The sequence below is a fragment of the Canis lupus genome, chromosome 18 (genome assembly GCF_003254725.2).
Source record: "Canis lupus dingo isolate Sandy chromosome 18, ASM325472v2, whole genome shotgun sequence".
In the NCBI taxonomy this organism is placed as follows: domain Eukaryota; kingdom Metazoa; phylum Chordata; class Mammalia; order Carnivora; family Canidae; genus Canis; species Canis lupus.
The window spans coordinates 53,493,905-53,515,948 of NC_064260.1; the positions used below are offsets into that span (position 1 = coordinate 53,493,905).

The 22,044-nt window shown below is 39.7% G+C and overlaps 1 long non-coding RNA gene across 1 annotated transcript in view; it reads left to right on the top strand.

The window, feature by feature from the left end:
- The first annotated feature begins 833 nt into the window (after positions 1 to 833).
- LOC118351376 (uncharacterized) overlaps positions 834 to 22,044 on the top strand; it is a 49,551-nt gene continuing 28,340 nt past the window's right edge. Inside the window, exons 1-3 of the long non-coding RNA XR_004806743.2 lie at positions 834 to 926; positions 1,657 to 1,750; positions 3,719 to 3,754. This is a non-coding gene — a long non-coding RNA (uncharacterized LOC118351376). The remainder of the gene's footprint in view (positions 927 to 1,656; positions 1,751 to 3,718; positions 3,755 to 22,044) is intronic.

Here is a 22,044-nt window from a genome sequence, read left to right on the forward strand (position 1 = left end):
TGTGATTCTATATAACTTTCTGTCTCTCCAGTTTGGGGGGATGGTGGGTGCTCTTTGACCTCAGTTCTCTTATGGATCTAGGAATAGTTGTTTTCATTTATGTAGTTTTTTTCTGATACAAATGGCATCTTTCATAGCCTTTTTTCTTTCATAGCTTTTAATGTCAGAGCAGAAACCTGAAGTCTTTTCCTTTAATTTTGCTAGACTGAGTTCCAGAAGCATAAACAAACAAACAAAAAACAGCCCATGTGAAATTCAAAGTTGACGACTACAACGTATTTTGTTCAACAATACAAACAGTAGATTTGGCAATTTTTGCAGTTTACTTAAAGTAAATGCAATTGTTTGCTCAGTGGCATTGAAATAAATCCGACCCTAATGGCCCGACTTAGACCAAATGTTTCCACTAGATTTTTAGAGATGATTAACAGCATTTGAAGTCAAATAATCCCTAAATTTGTAATATTAGATTATTCATTATTACCTCTAAGAATACCTCCTACAACATAAACTCCTAAACGCTTGTAATAGTATTCATGTGAAAGTAGTCCTCTGTTCAGAAGTAATCCAGCTTCTGTACCATGTAAGTATATAATTAAAGTCATTTTGATAGATGACTGAGAAAAAAATCTTAGTGCATTAAAAATTGATGTATAACTTTAGTTAGTAAGATTTAAATGCTTGCTTTTAGAAAATTAGCCAGAATACATAACATCCTGTGCAAAGAAAACTAGAAAAATTCTGGATGGTCATGATAGATCGCGCCACATAGAATGAAATTGTGTTATTTATTCAAAGTTACTTTCTACTTTATTCATTCCTTTGACAACATTGATTTATGAACCGAAGATTAGATTCTGCCCAGCTGCATTCATGAAATGAACAAGATTTCATGGTCAGAACAGTGGCACCAGTTTTCCTTAATGGTAAGAGCACTCAAATGTCAGCAACAGCTATACTTTTGAAAGGGTAATAATTTGTTGAAAAAATATTTTAGTTGTAATTATTTTCTTCCTTACTCACTATCCACCAGTTCTAATTGCAAAATAGTTATTTTATAGCTGGAAGTTTATTTTATTTACTTTTTGCTTATTTATTTATTTTACAGCTAGATGTTTGCTCTTTTTAAGGCAAGCTTGACTCTTCACTCTGTGAAGAGTGACTCTAAGTCACTCTGTGACTCGGTTACAGAACAAGCCATTGCAACCCCACATTGACCAATGATTGGACATAGGCGGTGTCCCTGGGGTGTAATGTTGAACAGTATACCTTCCTTTGACCAAGGGCAACCCCAAGAGATAAATCCTGCCATGAGTACCATCTGTCAAAACTCCCAGCAGTTCGGGGTATCTAGGTGGTATACCGTAACTACCAGCACTGCCCAACTCTTGTGCTGAGTCAACGTGCATGATATATGTAATAAATTCAATCACCACAGAATAACTCCTTCAGGGAAAACTTGCAAGAGGAAATTAGTCTGTAAACTACGGATGCCACCATTGCAGCTAATCTCAGGTCTATGAGTGTTATTCATTCTCTCTCATTCTCTCTCTCCCTCTGCTATAACATATTCTAGGTACCCCTTACAGTTCTGGTCTAAGACTCACACCAGGAGGAGTGCCTTAATGTTTGAGAGGTCAGATCTTCTCTTTTCAGGTGCTGGCAAGTTCCCATGTCCCTTTACCATCAAAGTTGGGCAAGGAAGTACCATGAGATACCCCAGTGGGACTACTTTGGAGGAAAAGAATATGTAGGTATACTAGAAAGATCAGCTGTACCTCCTGCTGATGCTGAGGGTTTGTTAATCCAGTCCAGTTGATGACTCTTTTCCTTGAGTCCTGGCCTCCTAGTCCAGGAAACTGACATGACAGAGGGATAGGCATAACTTAATATATGATGCTCTTCCTGTGTTTCCTGGTGGAAATGTCTCCATTTCTCAGGACTTCAATGTTCATATACCTACCCTGATTTGCAGGGACTAAGGGAACAAAACCCCAATTGGAGTACTAGGAATTTGGTAAACTTGTTCCATTTTGTTCCCAGAACTGTTTATTCTACCTATGAGAAATAAAAAACCATAAAGTGGTCATTGATTTAGGGTATGTAATTCAATTTGGAAATAATTTCCAGTTTTTGCATAGTATCATCTCCTAGCTGGGTCCTTGGTGCACTTTATTTATTTATTTATTTTTTATTGGAGTTACATTTGCCAACATATAGTATAACACCTAGTGCTCATCCTGTCAAGTGCCCCCCTTAGTGCTCATCATGTGGAGAAAGAGGAACCCTCTTGCACTGTTGTTGGGAATGTGAACTGGTACAGCCACTATGGAAAACTGTGTGGAGGTTCCTCAAAGAGTTAAAAATAGAGCTACCTATGACCCAGCAATTGCACTACTGGGGATTTACCCCAAAGATACAGATGCAGCGAAAAGCTGAGACACTTGCACCCCAATGTTTATAGCAGCAATGTCCACAATAGCCAGACTTGGTGCACTTTAAATTGAACAAAGCTATCCCATTGCTCTGTGGTACTGACAGTTTCTGTGTGGTAGACTGTGAATTTGAACCAGGGGATCTGGTTGTCATGAACCCACTGCCATGCCTTTTTTTCACACTACATGTCTTCTTTGGCTCAATGAAGTGTCATAACACTTCATAAGTTAATGTTGGTGAGTCAAGTGTTTCTCTGTGTCTTTAAACAGTTATTCTAGCTGAGTCATAAAGGCAAGAAAGAAAAAAAAGCAAGAAAGAGAAATATTTAGCCAGAGTATGGGTTGATTCCAGTCAAGATGAATCACTGCCCTTTGATCTTGAAAGAGATCTAATGGGGATCCCTGGGTGGCTCAGTGGTTTAGAGCCTGTCTTCAGCCCAGAGCATGATTCTGGAGTCCTGGGATCAAGTCCTGCATCAGGCTCCTTTTATGGAGCCTGCTTCTGCCTGTGTCTCTGCCTCTTGCTCTCTCTGTGTCTCAAATAAATAAATAAAATCTTTTTAAAAAATTAAAGAGATCTAATATGACCAATTTGGTATCCATATTCTAATTGGTCTTCTTGAGAAATGGCATCATGTTGTTGATTCAGCATTGACAAGTCATTGACTCAGCATTTGGACACTCGGCAGTGGCAGTAGCTAATTTGGACTTAGCGGGAGCCCATGTTGTTGGGTTCATGCATAGCTTCTATCCTTACTGTTCTTTGTACTCAGTATTGGTACAGATTTTGGTACTGTAATATGGAGTTCTACCTCTGGGTAACAAATACCTAAAAGTATAGAAGTAAGTGGCCTTAAAAGTTGGTAATGGGTAGAGGCTAGAAGGGTTTTGAAATGCACACTAGAAAATGCCTAGATTGCCTAGAAGAGACTGTTGGTAGAAATATGTGTGTTAAACACAATTCTTTTGAGAGCTAAGGCAGAAAGAAAACTTTAGAAAAAGTTTTTATGATCTTTAAGAAGGCATACACCATCATGAATAGAGTATTGGTAGGCATGTGTCCATTAAAGATGCTTCTGGTGAGGTTTCAGATGGACAGAACATGTTAATAGAAATTGGAGGAGAAAAAAACTTATTATAAAATAACAATGAATTTGATTGCATTGTGTTCTTACGTTTTGTGAAAAGTAGAACTAGTAAGTGATGAACTTGAATTATTTAACTGAGGAGGTTTCTAAGCAAAGTGTTAAAGGTGTGACCTGGATTCTCCTTGCTTCTTACAGTAAGATGGAAGAGGACAGTGATACATAGAAGAAGCAGTAAGTAAACAGTAACCAAAACTTGAATATTTGGAAAACTCTTAGCATAAGCATATTGCACAAAATGAGAAAGAATGTTTTCTTTTTTAACAATTGTTTTTATTTAAGTTCAGTTTGCCAACATATAGTATAACACCCAGTGCTCATCCGAGAAAGGATGTTCTGGAGAGAACATCAGGAGTGTGACTGGGCTGTCACTTGCTAAAGTGATTTCAGATGTGACTCCTAAAATCAATCACCATCATTGCAGATGTCAGGGGAAAGATGTGGTTAACAAGGAAAGATATGGGTAGGACAGGTTGTCTAATGGCTTGGACTCCTGTAAATTGCTTGGGAAGCCAACACATTTTTACAGAATTTTATGCTAGCAGAAACACTGCCAGCCTGGTTTGAAGATGCAATAAAGATGGAGGAAAGAAAGAATGCTGCTGGACTTCTGGGATTCTACAGGATTGGTCAATGAAACTATCTGGCTATGAATGTGCATTATCCTTAAAGAGAAGGGAGGAATACCCTGAACTCTGTTCAGAGATTGTTGGTGGATGTGTCTTCTGCTTGCTAATGCCCACAGAGAGTGAAATCCCCAGTAGGGAATAGACTTTGGGTATATTTCACAACTCCAAGCACGGCCAACTCTTAGGTAAGTTAACCATGATCTTCTCAAGGTCCTGTTGCATTAGATCATGGCTGGGACATGTGAGTAGCAACCCATGTCCAAGTTTGGGTTGCAGTATAAAGGTGCCAGGCAGTGTTCTTAGAAAGAGGAAAGGAAGACCTCTCTTCTCTGACTGCATGTGTTGGTGGGCTGCACCAGGACTCCAAGTCCTGACCAGTACAGTAGGATCACCCTGGCTAGGGAAGGCATGGCTCCTCACAAAGGAAGTGCAGCCTGGTCTGCAGTTCCTGTTGCTGTATACCTTCCTGCTGTCACACCTTAGTCCCCATCCCAGCCCTTTGGGATATCATGGGTCCCACCCCCCAGAGCATTGTGGTACAAGATCTAATGGTCCAAACCATGAATTGCTTGAACACCTGGTGCTTATACCTAAAACACTCAAGGAAGTTGGTATGCTCCCCACTAAATGTAAACCGCCCACCTCACTGCAAAGGCTCAAAACCAACGGAAAACACTAGATGAGGCCCAACTCTTTCTCCATAAGATTGGTATGGTCCAATGGGTTTCTCTTTTTTTTTTTTAACACAACAACCCAGATGATCTGGATTTTATATCTAATGCTGAAAAGTCCCCAAACCGACCCCAAATCCAGAAAGTTCTTCTTATAGGGACCTGCCCCTGCCCACAATTACAAATCTAGACTCCTTTACTTCTCCTATACTATTCAGGAGTCCTGGAGGGAATATACATGGTGATCTGCCATGAAGGAGATACTCACACAGACTCCCAGATTTTACAGTGCCTCAGCAGCCCACAACCCCAAAGCCAACCCTTGGGTTCTGGGCCTTGAAACACTCCTTGTAGAATACCGTTCCCACTTCCTGGTCCCAGAGCCCCATGCTAACCCCATTGGAGACAAAACTTATGATTCTAAACAGCAGAGCACCTTATACTGGCAGCTCTGACAATTGGGGTTTCTAAAGACCTTATATCTAGATGGTTCTGGTGCAAATTCCACCCCCTAAAACAGCAATTATCTCACTATAGAGCCCAATTTCAATGGCCTAAGGTCTCAAGGTCCCCTCTGCCTCAAATAACTTCTCCCACTGCAGCTTAGCAATCCTCAGAGCATTATCCTACAGCCTCCCCAGAGCTTGTCCCACCTCCTAGGGACAAACATCCACTTACAACTCTGGTGGTCCTATTAGGCATAGGAGCTCAAGTCATGATAATTCCAGATAACTCTCCTCTATTCCCCAAGGGAACCTCACACAGTCTACAAAACATGGCAGGTAAAACTGCAAAGGGAATAAATACTAATCTGGATGTGTCTATTGGCACCATATTTCTAAAACAGTTGTCAGTGGTGGTTCCTCTAGCTCTCTTTTTTTCTGTGAGAAGTACAAAGGCCCTTACTCAGTGACATGTCTGGGAACAAACCCAAATTCCTGGCTTTTCTCTTAGAGGAAGTTGACAAATGAGAACCCGCTCAGTTGTCTCCTCTAGTAAAAATGCTAAATACACCAAAATACTGGCTGAAGCAAAGTACAGAAAGCCTTTGACCCTTCATTAGAGATATGCTTGACCCTGGGGTCATTAGGCCTACCATCTCACCCTTTAAGAGCCCTGGATACTGTTAAACCCCACCACTAATGAATGGAGACTGACATTTGATTATCTAAACTTAAATGCATAGGCTCCTGCCATTAAGGCCCCATTCCCAGTATCATAAAGATAATAGATGGTATGGAAAGGCTCAGAGCCTCTCTCTGCTGCCCTAGCTATAGCCACTGTGCTTTATTGGGTCCCAATTACCAAAGACTCAAAATCTTAATTTGCTTTTGAGGCCACCCAATATATCTTTCCTCAGCTGCCCATGGGGGTCTGAATAGCTCCCCATTGCCCATAGCCCCTGCAGACAAGATCCAAATCCACATAAACTAACCCACTGCCACCTTCTACATTATATAGATGGCATTCTACCACAGAGGCATTCTGAGAAAGCGGTGCAGGAAGACTGACATTTGGTAACACAACATTTACAGCAGAGAGGATGTCCCATTGCCCTACGTAAACTCCAAGGACTGGCCGCCTCTGTCAGGTTTCTGGGCCTAGTGTTGTCAGCTGAGGGCCATGGAGTCACTCTCTCTGGATCACATCAACCCCTCACCATCAAAACTCATTGCTACACTTCAGCAGGCACAACACATGTGAGGTCTCTTCACCTTTGGGGGGCAACACATTCTACCCATATCCATTCTACTTAGGCCTATTTATGCTGTTGCAAGCAAATCAGCCTCTTTCCACTGGGGAGAACCTTAATAAGCTGCCGTACAGCAGGCCCCACCATTAGTCCCTCTGGGTTTAGACACTGGAGTTGAATTACTGGCAACACCTGATGATGCCTTGTGGAGTCGCTGGTCTAACTGTGGCTTTACCTGGTTGCCCGTGGGTTCTGCCCTAGACAGTAGCCTGGTAAGCACCACTTGAGCAGCAAATCTTGGCAGCCTGCTGGGCCCTTTTAAAGAAGCATTACTGTGCTCAGTGCTTCACACACAAGTCCTAGCCTACTTTGGGTCAGAGATTCACCTAGCGGAGGCTTGGCACAAACACTAAGGCCCCCACTGGTAAAAAGGAAATGGTATCTTCAGGAAAGGGCTAAACCTTATGTCAAGGGCCTTTCCAAATTACAGGAGGATGTGGCTTCCCCCCCATGTTGAGCCCCTTGCCCATTGACACTGAGGTAGAGCTAGCACCATCCCCACTGCCCACCCATCTAGCAGGCTGGGGATCCCACTGGAACCAACTGTCTGAAGTGGAAAGGGAATTGGTGTTTTTTGCTGGTAGCAACAACATCCTTATATGCAAGGCAGCCCATTGGAAGACTGCAGCATACCCTCCTAGGGTATACATCCCCTAGGGGCATACATCCAGTCAGGAAGGCTCTCCTGACTTAGTCCACCTAGCAGAATCAGTAGCAGTATGCTTGGCTCTACATAGACCACAAAATGAGATTCCCAAGAACCCTCATTTTTACTGACTTCTGGGCAGTAGCCAATGGTCTCATAGTCTGGCCTAGACAATGGCAAAAGGATAATTTCATGATTTGGGGAAAGCCTATCTGGGGTGCCTCCATTTGGAGAGAAATAGCCAACTCACCCATGCAGATTATGGTCATTGGTGTCTGCACATACACACACCAACAGACAGCAGAAACATAACTACATTGCAGATCCTTACCCAAAAGACATGCCTGTTTCAGAACCTCACATGAACGACCTCCCAGAGTACCAGACATGGCCCCAGACAAAACTATTCCTACAGAGATAGCATACCCATTAGTGGAGTGAGCCCATATCATATCAGGCCACTGGGGAGTGACAGCCCTCACTGACTGGGTATAAAGTATGGCCTGTATGGAGCCCTCACCAGGTCCAGCCAAAGTGTAGATAATTACCTCCTCTGCTCCCAAACAAAATCCTGAGAGTCGTCCAGGTGGAAACTTGGACCCCAGGGTGACAGACTCTGCTAAGAATGGCAAATTTGTTTTATTGGGCCACTGCTGTCCTCTGCTGGAGCTCTTAGGTATGTACTCACCATCACTGATACCTTAGCTGGACTCCTGCCTGGCAGCTCTCTCTCCAGACACGCAGCCTCCCATCATGTAATCTCCTTCTTAACCAGATATATGTTCATCCTCTTTGACCCACCAGACATTATAGATTCAGATCTATTCAGATTCCTAGGTGCCCATTTTACCTCCCAACTGTTCAATCATGGGCTCTAGAACATGGGACCTCCTGCCTAGTTTATGGGCCCAACCACGGCCAGACAGAGAGACACAATGGCCTACTCAAAGACATACTCTTCAAGCTTTTATTTGTTTAAAAAAAGATTTTTATTTATTTATTTATTTGAGAGAGAAAGAGTGCATGAGCAGAGGGAGGGCAGAGGGAGAGGAAGAAGCAGCCAAGCAGGGAGCCTGACATGGGGCTCCATCCCAGGACCTTGGGATCATGACCTGAGCTGAAGGCAGATGCTTAATGGACTGAGCCACCCAGGAACCCCTACGATATTTTTCAAATAGGTTTTTATAAGAGAAAAGTATATAAGTCTAATAACTGAAGGTGACTTTTCAAATTGAAGAAGAAATCTTAGAAATTATGGCAAATTCTCCATCCTAATTGCCAAATTAGAGTTTTTTCCTACACAGGATTATGCAAAACCCCTTGAAAGGAAGCCATGTCAACAATCTACTGAGCAAAGTGGCTACAAATTTTTAATATTCATGACATTTAAAGCATGACTCTATTAATTATATGAAAAGAATTTCCTAGAATCTAGTCACAGGTTCCTAGAACAAAGTGATACATAAAAGAAGTATCGCTAATTCATAAGCCAAAAGGTAATTTATAGCATGGCATGAAAGAGGTGCTCAGTAGTATGATCTCAGCAAGAGAGAGGAAGAGAAATTTTTCAAGACAATAGCCAGAGTCTTTGTAAACCCTAATCCAAGAATTGATGTCCCATCACTCCTGTCTTGTTCTATTTACTAGAAGCAAGTTAAGTCCAGAGAGCACATCCTGAGAGGGAAGGGATTTCACAAAGATGTGAACACCAAGAGGTGGAGATCATGGAAATCATTACTGGGGCCACCTACTAAAATATCCAAGTGGAGGTGTTGATTAGGGAGTCAGACAGACAAATCTGGATTCCAGTGTGTTAATTCAGCTTGAAAATGTAGGTTTATCATCCATCACTGAAGACACATATTTAATATGGAACTGGATGAGAGTCCCTGGGAAATGACTGTAAATAGAGAAGAAAAGAGATCCAAGTACTCAGCTAGCACAGAGATAAGAGGATGATGAATTTGTAAGGAAGGAAGAGAAACAAAAAACCCAGAACGCTAATGAACAATTAAAGAAGAAGAAAACGTTTGTATGAAAAAGAACTAAATCAAGTAAGATAAAAACTTTTGTTTCTGGGATACCTGGGTGGTTCAGCGGTTGAGCACCTGCCTTTGGCTCAGGGCCTGATCCCGGGGTCCTGGGACCGAGTCCTGCATCAGGCTCCCTGCAGCGAGCCTGCTTCTCCCTTTGCCTGTGTCTCTGCCTTTCTCTCAGTGTACCTTTCATGAATAAATAAATAAAATATTTTTAAAAACTTTTGTTTCCTAGGGGTATTTTTTTGGGGGGGGTCAGCAAAGGAGTCTTAACAAGCTTTTTATATTTTCAGATGCTTAGTGATTCTTGAATAGAACTTATCTTTTACATCAGATTCTTGTTTCCATGCCTTGGATTGTCTTGTTTCCTGGAGAGGGGAAGGCATATATTCCAGAATGAGAGCAGAGACAATTTCTATCCACTTTGCCAGGAAGGTTTGCCAGAAGCCTTGGTTTTCAGGGCAGCCTTTTTCCTTAAAGGAAGTTTCTCAACAGTTCAGTGCACTGATTCTTTGTCCCCTCAGTGAACCTGTGTTTGAATACTGGCTTCATCTCCCACAATATTGGAGGATTTTGGAGGGAACCAAGAAATGGATGGGACAGGCAAAAGTCCTATTGTGGAACCCTAATCCAAGGAATCAAAACAGGTAGTTTTTTTTTTTTTTTTTTTTTTAAAACAGGTAGTTTTGATTGTTACACAACAAGGAGACTGCAGAGCGTATCAGCATAGCATAATCAGAGCCAGCACCCCCAGAACCCAGATGTACAAAAGGCAGTGGAAACTGGCAGGAGATCATTCATGGTGAGAAAACAGGCATCTCCCACAGCTTCCATCCTGGGAATGAGACAGATAATCCTCATGGCACCTTCACAGCACTCTTCTCATACCCTCTTGACGCCATCATTACTTCGTTGAGTGGCTCTTGCTATAAGCTGAACGTTTGTCTTCCCCCTAAATTCTTATGTTGAAAACTAATCTCCAATATGATAGCATTTGAAAGTGGAGCCTTTGGGAGGTGACTAGCTTGCTAATGAGGACAGAGCCCTCATGTATAGGATTAGAGCTCACATAAAAGGAACCCCAGAGAGGTCCCTGGCCTCTTTCCCACCTTGGGGGACACAGCAACAAGAGAACCATCTACAAACCAGGAGGCCGGCACTCAGCAGACACTGAAACTGCTAGTGCCTTGGTCTTGGACTTAAATTTCCAGAATTGTGGGTAATAAATTTCCATTACTAGAAGCCATCCAGTCTGTGCTACTTTGTTATTACTGCAGCCCCAGTCAACTAAAATAGCTGTTTGTAAACTTGTACGTTTTCCTTCTATTCCCTTGTCTACCCTCGACCATATGCCTCATCTTCCACTGTGTGCACAACTTTGAAATTTCTCCCAAAGTTCAAACTCTGTTTTTACTAAAAGAGCCTTTTTCTCTTCTTGTCCATTTTATTTACTTATTTTTGGTCTATGAAAATTTATTGTCATGTTTTTACCATCAGAGCTTAGGAGCTGGGTCTTTCCTTCTTGCTTTTGTCTACGGTTAGAAGAGAGCCATTGGCAACTTTGACAACTTTATTTTATTTTATTTTTTTAATTTATTTTTTATTGGTGTTCAATTTACTAACATACAGAATAACCTCCAGTGCCCGTCACCCATTCACTCCCACCCCCCGCCCTCCTCCCCTTCTACCACCCCTAGTTCGTTTCCCAGAGTTAGCAGTCTTTACGTTCTGTCTCCCTTTCTGATATTTCCCACACATTTCTTCTCCCTTCCCTTATATTCCCTTTCACTATTATTTATATTCCCCAAATGAATGAGAACATATAATGTTTGTCCTTCTCCGACTGACTTACTTCACTCAGCATAATACCCTCCAGTTCCATCCAGGTTGAAGCAAACCCCGGATGTCACCAAAACATGACTTTTGAGGCCAAATGCAGCAACTAGAACCTCAGCATCAACAGAATTTAAACAACCACCATTGGGTGCAAAGCCTGTGATATTTATTTATTTATTTATTTATTTATTTATTTATGCCATTCTTGATCTGCTGGACACTGATGCACTTCCTGGTGTCAGAATTGGCTCTTTGGCTTCAACTCCTACTTCTTCCAGCACAATTCCCTTTGCATGGGAAACACCTCCAAATGGGCTTTCTTGCTTGTACTGTTTATGATGCCGCTTCTGATCTCGTCAGTGGGCTATGGAGCTTTCTGGCAGTACAAAGACTGCAACACTTGCCCATCCTGCTGGTGCCATGGGCTGCACCAAAGAGACTTGGCAGTTTCTTAAAATCTTCTCTTCTATAATCTCATGGATGTGCTAAAGTAAGTGTCCAGTAGTGGCTTATCTGTTGTTCCAAAATGTGCCCTGCTCCTTTACCATCATTATGTGTTATCCACCTTTCCAGAAACTCCCTTTCCCCACACTGTCACCCACCACTCCATTTTGTGAATCAGTCTTCACCATTCTGGTGCTCAGAGCACCTGCTCAGGAGAAAGTGGTGTCATGAACACACATCTTTGTGTAACTTACTCAAAGCATTTGCTCCTCTCTTTCTCCCTTGTTGCTTCCTCGATTCTTCCATAGTACATTGAGCCTTTCTCTATATATGTATCTTATAATATTGTCACATATATGTCTTTTTCTCACTCATAATAAGACCTCCAAATGCCTTGTCTTCCACATTGCTGTATCCCTAGCACTAGCACAGAAAAGATTCTCTATTGAAAATAGAGCTACCCTACGACCCAGCAATTGCTCTACCGTGGATTTACCCCAAAGATACAGATGCAGTGAAAAACCGAGACACCTGCACCCCAATGTTTATAGCAGCAAGTCCACAATAGCCAAACTGGAAGGAGCTTCGGTGTCCTTTGAAAGATGAATAAATAAAGAAGATGTGGTCTATAGACAATAGGATATTATTCAGCCATCAGTAGAGACAAATACCCACCATTTGCTTCAATGGATGGAACTGGAGGGTATTATGCTGAGTGAAGCAAGTCAATCGGAGAAGGACAAACATTATATGGTTTCATTCATTCAGGGAATATAAAAAATAGTGAAAGGGAATAAAGGGGAAAGGAGAGAAAATGAGTGGGAAATATCAGTGAGGGTGACAGAACATGAGAGACTCCTAACTCTGGGAAACGAACAAGGGATGGTGGAAAGGGAGGTGGGCAGGGGTGACTGGGTGATGAGGAGGGGCACTTGACTGGATGAGCACTGGGTATTATACTATATGTTGGCAAGTTGAACTCCAATAAAAATATACAAAAAAATAAAAAAGATAAGAAAAGATTCTCAAAAAAATGTTATATAAATGGGGGTACCTGGGTGGCTCAGTGGTTGAGCATCTGCCTTTGGCTCAGGTCATAATCCCAGGGTCCTGGGATCAAGTGCTGCACCAGGATCCCCGCAGGAAGCCTGCTTCTCCCTCTGCCTATGTTTCTGCCTCTCTCTCTCTCTCTCTCTCTCATGAATAAATAAATAAAATCTAAAAAAAAAAGTTATACAAATGATCAGTACTCTGAGGAAAGAAAGTCCTATGTGAGTTTATAGCTTCTTTCCTCTTTGGCCATTCATCCCTGTCCCTCAATTCAAGGGACTGAGGTCATTGGAAGTTCTCTGTGTGATTCGGCCTAAGATAGAAGGTAAGTTAGCAAAAGTTAATGTTTACAGTGAAAATTTTACTTTTAAAAAATTTAGCCTAGGGCTGTTTTCATTAACTCTCTCTCTTCCCCCTCCTCTTGTTTTTTTTTTTTTTTTTTTTGAGGATCAAAATCCAACTTCCTTTAATCACTTTATCACTTTTTTCAAGATGAAAAATTTTAGATTTATAGAAAAAAGTCCCCAGATAGTACAGGGTATTTCCATAGACCGACTGCACACCCAATTTCCCTTATCATGAACACCCTACCCAAGTACAGCGTATTCTCAAAATTAATAAACCAATATTGCTACATCGTAGTTAAAGTCCACATTTTAGTCCCTATTTCTTTTGCTTTCACTTTTTTCTGTTGCAAGATCCAATCCGTAATACCACACTCTATTCAGTGGTTATGCCTCTTTAGGCTACTGTAGGCTGCAATGATTTTGCAGGCTTTTCTTGTTTTTGATGACCTTACCATTTTTTAGGAGTACTGATCAAGAATTTATAGAATAATGGAATTTATCTGGAACTCTTCTCATGATTGTACTCAAGCTATGATTTTTAAGTAGTAAAAAAAACAGATAAAGCATTATTATCATTGCATTTCAGCAATGGTACAGACTACTAGTATGACCCTACATTTGCACATTCTTTCTCTGTCAGTCTAGCTAAATACGTGTCAATTGAGTTATTCTTCTCAAAGAAACAACCTTGGGTTTTGTTGATGCTCCCTGTTTTTCTGTTCTCTGTTTTATTTGACTCTACTCTGATCTTTATTATTGCCTTAGCTAGCTTTGTGTTGTGTTTGTTTTTCTTCTTCTAATTCTTCAAGGTGTAAATTTAGGTCTTTTTAAAAAATAACTTCTTGTTTTTTAATATAGACATTAATAGCAATTTCCTTCTGAGAATTGCTTCACTGCACCTCATAAGTTTTGGTTATTTGTGTTTTTTTTTTTTTTAATTCGTCTTTGAGTATTTCCTAATTTCCCTTGTGGTTTCTTTTTTGATTCCTTGATTAACACTGTGTTGTTTAATTCTACACAAGTGTGATTCTTCCATTTTTCTTCTCTCTCTTTTTTAAAAAAGATTTTATTTATTTATTTGAGAGAGAGAAAGATAGTGAGACAGAGCATGAAGTGGTCAGGGGGAGAGAGCAGAGAGCCCAATGTGAGACTCAATTCCAGGACCCTGAGATCATGACCTGAGCTGAAGGCAGATGCTTTACCAAATGAGCCACATATGTGCCCCCGTTTTTCTTCTTTATTGATTTCTACAGCGTTCTTCCATGGTGGTCTCAGAAGACATTTTGTATGATTTCAATATTTTAAAATTTATTGAGACTGTTTTATGGCCTAACATATGACCTATATTAGAGAATATTCCAAGTGCACTTGAGAAACTGGAGTGTTCTGTGTATACCTGTTAGATCTAGTTGACACGTAGTGCTACTTAAGGTCTCCTATTGTCTTACAGACCTTCTGTCTAGAGATTCTATCTATTATTGAAAGAGGGATATTAAGTTTCCAATTATTATTTAGAAATATTTATTTCTCCTTTCATTTCTGTTAATGTTGCTTCATATATTCTGGGTCTTCATTGTTTTGTGCCATATATGATTATATTTGCATCTTGTTACTGAATTGACAGTTTTATCAGTATGCAATGCTCTCCTCTGTCTCTTGTAACAGTTCTGATTTAAAGTCTATTTTGTCTGATATTAGTATTGTCATAAAGATTTCCAGTATTTTTAAAATGAAAAAATTAGGGGATCCCTGGGTGGCTCGGTGGTTTGGCACCTGCCTTTGGCCCAGGGGGTGATCCTGGAGTCCTGGAATCGAGTCCTGCCTCGGGCTCCCTGCATGGAGCCTGCTTCTCCCTCTGCCTGTGTCTCTGCTTCTCTCTCTCTCTCTCTCTCTCTCTCTGTCTGTCTATCATAAATAAATAAATTTTAAAAATATAAAATGAAAAAATTAGCCTCCATCTACTTGTACCCCTGATCCCTCCCAAAATAAGAAACAGATAAACTACCAAGTGACAGAGCAAATCTCAAGTGACAGAGCAAATCTCAAAAGCAGGAGTTTGACATAAAAGCCCATGTACCTACCAATTGTTCTGTCAAAATAATAACAGTAAATTACATGTGTGCTTTTTGCCAACTTATTTTGGATTGTTGTTCATGCCCTACGGGAACAGCTGGAGTAATTAATTTAATGGCCAGTAGGGCCAGCACTGGCTCCCCTTTCCATAGACCAAATGATGTATTCTCCTCTTTTTCCCTGGATCATTTATGAAGTCTTTGAAATTTTTTAAATGAAGACATTAAAACTGATACCAGTCAGAAAAGACACATAAGAAATTACTATGAACATTTATGTGCCAACAAACTGTATAAAAAGAAAAAATGGATAAATTCCTAGAAATACACAAACTATCAAGACTGATTTGAACAAACCAATGACAACTAAGGATACTAAATCAGTAATCAAAAGAATTCCAAAAGAGAAAAGCCCAAAATCAGATTATTTCACTGATAAATTCTAGAAAACATTTCAAGAATAATTAATGCCAATTTTTCTTAAACTCGTTCAAAAAATTGAAAGGGAGGGAACAACCCCAAATTCATTTTATGAGGCTACCATTATCTTGATACCAAAGTTAAATAAGGATACTACAAGAAAAGAAAACTGCAGAGCAATATTCCTGATAAATATAAATGTAAAAATGCTCAGAAAAATACTAGCAAAGTGAACTCAAAAGCACATTAAAAGATCCTATATCATCATCACTGGGATTTATCACTGAGATTTAAAGATGATTAGATATATGCAAATCAATAAATGTCATGCGTTATATCAAGAGAGTGAAAGCTAATCATATGATCATCTCAATAGATGCAGAAAAAACCCTTAACAAAATTCAACATCCTTTCATTATAGAAATGCTCAAAAAGTAGATATAGAAAGAACATACCTTAACATAATAAAGGTCATATATAACAAACCAACAGCTAACATCATACTCAATGTGAAAGGTTGAAGTCTTTTTCTCTAAGTTACAACACAAGGTTGTTCATTCTTACCACTACTACTACCATTCAATATTGTACTGGATGTCCTAGCCAGGACAATCAGGCAAGAAGAGGTAATACGATACTTCAAAATCAGAAACAAAGAAATAAAAGTGTCCTTATTTGCAGATAACATGATCTTAAATATAGAAAATCCTAATGATTGAATAAAAAACTGTTAAGAACTAATCAACGAATTCAGTAAAGTTCCTGGATACAAATTCAACACAGAGAAATCAGTTTCATTTCTATTCACTAACAAAATATCTGAAATAGATACAAAGAAAACTATTCCATTTATAATAGCATAAAAAAAAAACAAAATACTTAGGAATAAAATTAACCAAGGAGGTGAGAGATCTGTACACTGAAAATTATAAGACTTGATAAATGAAAATGAAGAACATACAAACAAATGAAAAGATATACCATGTTTACAGATCAGAAAAATTAACATTAAAAAAATCATACTATTTGAAAGGATCTATAGAACAATGCAATCTTTATCAAAATTCCAAAGGCGTACTTCACTGAGTTAGAAAAAACAACCCTAAAACTTATATGGAACCACAAAAGATCAGGAATAGTCAAAGCAATCCTGAGACAGAACAAAGACAGAAGAATCCCTTCCTGATTGCAAATACTCTACAAACTATAGTAATTAAAACAGTATGGTATTGGCATAAAAATAGACACACAGACCAATAGAACAGAGTAGAGAGCCAGAAATAAGCCCCCATCTATACTGTCACAAAATATTGACAAGGGAGCCAAGAATACTTAATGGGGAAAGGACAACTTTCAATACACAGTGTTGGGAAAACTGGAATTACCACACATAGAAGAATGAAATTGGACCCTAGCCCTACACTACTCACAGAAATTAACTCAAAATGACATGAAGAAATGGAAAATCTGAATAGATGATGGCTAGTAAGGAGGTTGAAACAGTAATCAAAAACCTCCCAACAGGGATCCCTGGTGGCGCAGCGGTTTAGCGCCTGCCTTTGGCCCAGGGCGCGATCCTGGAGACCCGGGATCGAATCCCACGTCGGGCTCCCGGTGCATGGAGCCTGCTTCTCCCTCTGCCTATGTCTCTGCCTCTCTCTCTCTCTCTGTGTGTGTGTGTAACTATCATAAATAAATAAAAATAAAAAAAAAACAACCTCCCAACAAACTAAAGTGTCCTGGACCAGACAGCTTCACTGGCAAATTCTACCAGACATTCAAAGAAGATATAATACCTATCTATCTCAAAGTCTTCCAAAAATTGAAGAAAAAGGAAAACTTCTAAACATATTTTATGAGGCCAGCATTACTCTGGTACCAAAACTAGACAAAGACAACACACACAAAAATTACAGGCCTATATCCCTGATGAATATAGATGCAAAAATCCTCAATAGAATACTACCAAACAGATTCCAACAATACATCAAAAGAACCATACATCACCATCAACAGGGATTTATTCCAGGGTTCAACAATGTAAACCATCAACGTGATACAACAAATTAAGAAAATGAAAGATAAAAATCAAATGACCTCAATAGGTGTATAAAAAGCATTTGACAAAATTCCACATCAATTTATGATAAAAATTCTCAACAAAGTGGGTTTAGAGGGAATGTATCTCAATATAACAAAAGCCACACATGACAATCCTACAACTAATGTCATACTCAGTGGTGACATGGTACTATGTATAGAAAATCCTAAAAATCTAGCAGAAAACTCTTAAAACCAATAAGCGAATTTAGTGAAGTTGCAGGACACAAAATCAATATACAGAAATTTGTGGCATTTCTATATACTAATAACAAAGCAGACAGAAAGAGAAAGAGAAAGAGAAATCAATAAGACTCATTTATAATCTCATTTATAATTGCATCAAAAAGAATAAGGTATCTAGGAATAAATTTAACCAAAGAAGTGAAAGACCCATATACTGAAAATTATAAGACACTGATGAAAGAAAATGAAGAAGCACAAATCAATGGAAAGATATTCCGTGCTTATGGATTGCAAGAATTAATATTATAATGTCCATACTACCCAAATGGAGCTACAAATTCAGTGTAACATTGTCAAAATTCCAATGGCATAATTCACAAAACTAGAAAAAAGTAATTCTAAAATTTTTATGGAACCACAAAAGATCCTGAATAGCCAAGCAACAAACGGTGTTGGAAAAACTGGACAGCCATGTGCAAAAGAATGAAACCAGACCACTCTCTTATCCCATACACAAAAATTAACTCAAAATGGATTGATGACTTGAATAGAATACCTGAGGCTATAAAATTCCTGGAAGAAAACATAGGCAGTAAAAAGCCTCTTGATATCAGTCTTGGCAATGTCCTCATGGCTCTCACTCCAAAGGAAAGGGAAACAAAAGCAAAAATAAACAAATGGGACTAAGTCAAATTGAAAAATTTCTGCATAGCAAAGGAAATAATCAACAGAATGAGAAGGTATATATACTCTGTATCAGGGTGAAGAAGTTGCTTCTATTGCTTACTGAGCATTTTTATCATGAAAGGATTTCAAATATTCAATGTTTTTGTGTGTCTATTGACATGATTGTCTGGTTTTTAACATTCTTTCTATTAATATCCTATATTATATTACTTAAATGTATTGTTTAAACCAATTTTGTACTTCTTGGATTAATAGCACTTAATTGTGATTTATAATCCTTCTGTATGCTGGTAGATTTAGTGTGCTAGTATTTTGCTGAAGATTTTTGCATCTACACTCCAAAAGGAAACTTCTCTGAAATAATCAACAAAATGAAAAGACAATCTATGGAACGGGAGAAAATATTAGCAAACCATACATCAGTCATGGAGTTAGTATCCAAAATATATAAAGAACTCATACAACTCATAACAAAAAAAAAAGTGTCAATCCAATTTTAAAAAGAGCAGAGGAACTAGACAGACATTTTTCCAAAGAATTCATTCAAATGGCCAACAGATGCATGAAAATATGCTCAACATCATTAATCATCAGGGAAATTTCAATCAAAACTACAATGAGATATATCACCTCATACGTGCAAGAATAGTTATCATCAAGAAAACAAAAGATAACAAGTGTTGGTGAGGATGAGGAGGAAAAGGAACACTTGTACACTATCGGTAGGAATAAAAATTGGTGCATTGACTATAGAAAACAGTATGAAGTTTCTTTCAAAAGTTAAAAATGGAATTACTATAGGATCCAGTAATCCAACTTCTGAGTTAGATATCTGAAGGAAATGGAAAATGTTGAAGAGATAAGTGCACCTTCATGTCTATTGTAGCATTATTCAAAATAGTCAAGATATGGAAAAACCTAAGTGTTCATCAGTGGATGAATGGGTATTGAAAATGTGGTGTGTGTGTGTGTGTGTGTGTGTGTGTGTGTGTGTGTGTAACAGACTAATAATGTTCAGGCATAAGAAAGAAAGAAATCCTGCCATTTGCAATAACATGCATGGACCTTGAGGACATTATGCTAAGTGAGATGAGAAAGAGAAAGACAAATACACTATGATATCACTTATATGTAGAATCTTAAAAAGCCAAACTCATAAAAACAGAGAGTAGAATGGCGATTGCCAAGGGCTGGGGTGGGAGTTGAGGGGATTAGATAAAAGTCATTTAAAGGCACGGACTTGCAACTAGTAGATAAGTAAGTTCTGAAGATCTAATGCAGAGCATAGTGATTAGTCAACTGGACCATAAATTTCAAAGTTGCTAAGAGACTAGATCTTAATTGTTTTCACCACAAAAAAGGAAGTATAATTATGTGACATAATAGAGGTGTTAGCTAACATTATACTGCAAATCACACCGCAATATACAATGTGTCAAATCAACACATTGTACACCTTAAACTTACACAGTGTTATATGTCAATTTACACTTCAATTAAAAAAAAAGAAAAAGAAATTGGTCTGTCTTAGTCCATTTGGGCTACTGTAACAGAATAACATATACTGGTATCATTTCCCAAATTCACCTCCCAAAGGTCCCAACTCCAAATATTGTCACATTGGAGATTAGGTTTCAACATGAATTTGAATGTTCAACAAACACTCAGTATATAGCATTCCACCCCTGACCCTTCAAAATTCATGTCTTTCTTCCATGTAAAATACATTCATTCCATCCAACAGCCCCAAAAGTCTTAACTCATTCCAACATCAACTTTAAAGTCCAAAGCCTCGGGATGCCTGAGTGGCTCAGCGATTGGGCACCTGCCTTTGGCTCAGGTTGTGATTCTGGGATCCAGGATTGAGTCCTGCATCAGGCTCCCTGCATGGAGCCTGCTTCTCCCTCTGCCTGTGTCTCTGCCATTCTCTCTCTCTCTCTCTCTCTCTCTCTCGGTCTGTGTCTCTCATGAATGAATAAATAAATCTTAAAAAAAAAAAAAGTCCAAAGCCTGAACTAAATATCATCTAAATCAGGTATGGGTGATACTCAAGATATGATTCATTCGGAGGCAAATTGCTCTCCAGAGGGACGCCTGGGTGGTTCAGCGGTTGAGCCTTTGGTTCAGGGCATGATCCCACAATCCCAGGATCAAGTCCCACATCAGGCTCCTTACAGGGAGCCTGCTTCTCACTCTGCTTGTGTCTCTGCCGCTCTATCTCTGTGTCTCTCATGAATAAATAAATAAAGTCTTAAAAAAAATTGTTCTCCAGTTGTGGTCCTATGAAATCCACATGCAATGTGCTTCCAAAATATAATGATGGGACAAGCATAGGATAGACATTCCCAATGAAGAGAGAACTGAGAAAGAAGAAAGGGGTGATAGGCCCTGACTAAAGTTCAAAACCTAATAAGGCAAATTCCATTAGACCTTAAGATTCAAGAATAATTCTTGGGACACCTAGGTGGCTCAGCGGTTGAGCATCTGCCTTTGGCTCAGAACGTGATCCTGGGATCTGGGATCAAGTCCCACATCGGGGTCCCTGTGAGGCGTCTGCATCTCCCTCTGCCTATGTCTCTGCTTCTCTCTTTCTCTCCCTCTCTCTCTCTCTCATGAATAAATTAATAAATCTTTTTTTTTTTTTAAAGAATAATTCTTTGGCTCAATGCTTTGCCTTCTGGACCCACTGGGATAGTCCTACTCCTATAGCTTTGCTGGGCAGGGATTGGATCCCTCATGGTTTTGGGCAATCCCTCCCCCACAGTAGCTCTGTTCTTGGGCCTCACCCCCATGGTAGTTCTCTGTGTGGGCTCTGCAGCTCTCCAGTTGTCTGGGGTTGAGTCATAAACCTGTAGCTCTAACAGGAGGCTGCAACCTTTGAAATAAGGTGGAGACAGCGTACTCCCATGGCTCTGCTGGGCCTAGCCTAGGCCCCACCAGAGGCCATCAGATACCTGGCATGGCCAAGAAGCTCAGTGCTGGAATGCTAGGAGTTGAGTCCTCAATACCTGGTGGCACCAGGTACCAGCATATCCTGTATTAGGAGCGGCAGTTGTGATGATCTGGATCACCTTGAAGGTTGTCTTAGACAATAGCTTCTAGCTTCTGTTGAGATGGCTGACCCACATAACTCCTTATCAAACATTCACTTGGCCACACACCTATTCTCTTCCAATGGTGCGCTTCCATTTTTTAAAAAAAACAGGCAGACGAAGGATTTTCAGACCTTTAAGGTTTGCTTCTTTTTTGCTTAATGATCCTATCTGTAAGTCTGTTCTCTTTTCCCACATTTTGCTATCAGCAGTCAGGAGAAGTCATGCCTCACCCTTACCCTCAATACTTTGCTTAGAAATAGCTTCAGCTCAATAGCCAACTTCATCACCCCCAAGTTCTACTTTCCAGAAAACACTACAACACAAACACCATTCAGCCAAGTTCTTTGAATGGCCTTTAAAGTAAGAATGGCCTTTCCTCCCATTTTTAATGACATGTTCTTCATATCCCCCTGAGACCTCATCAGCATGCCCTGTACCATCCATACTTCTATCAACATTCTGTTCAGAATCACTTAGGTATTCTCTAAAATT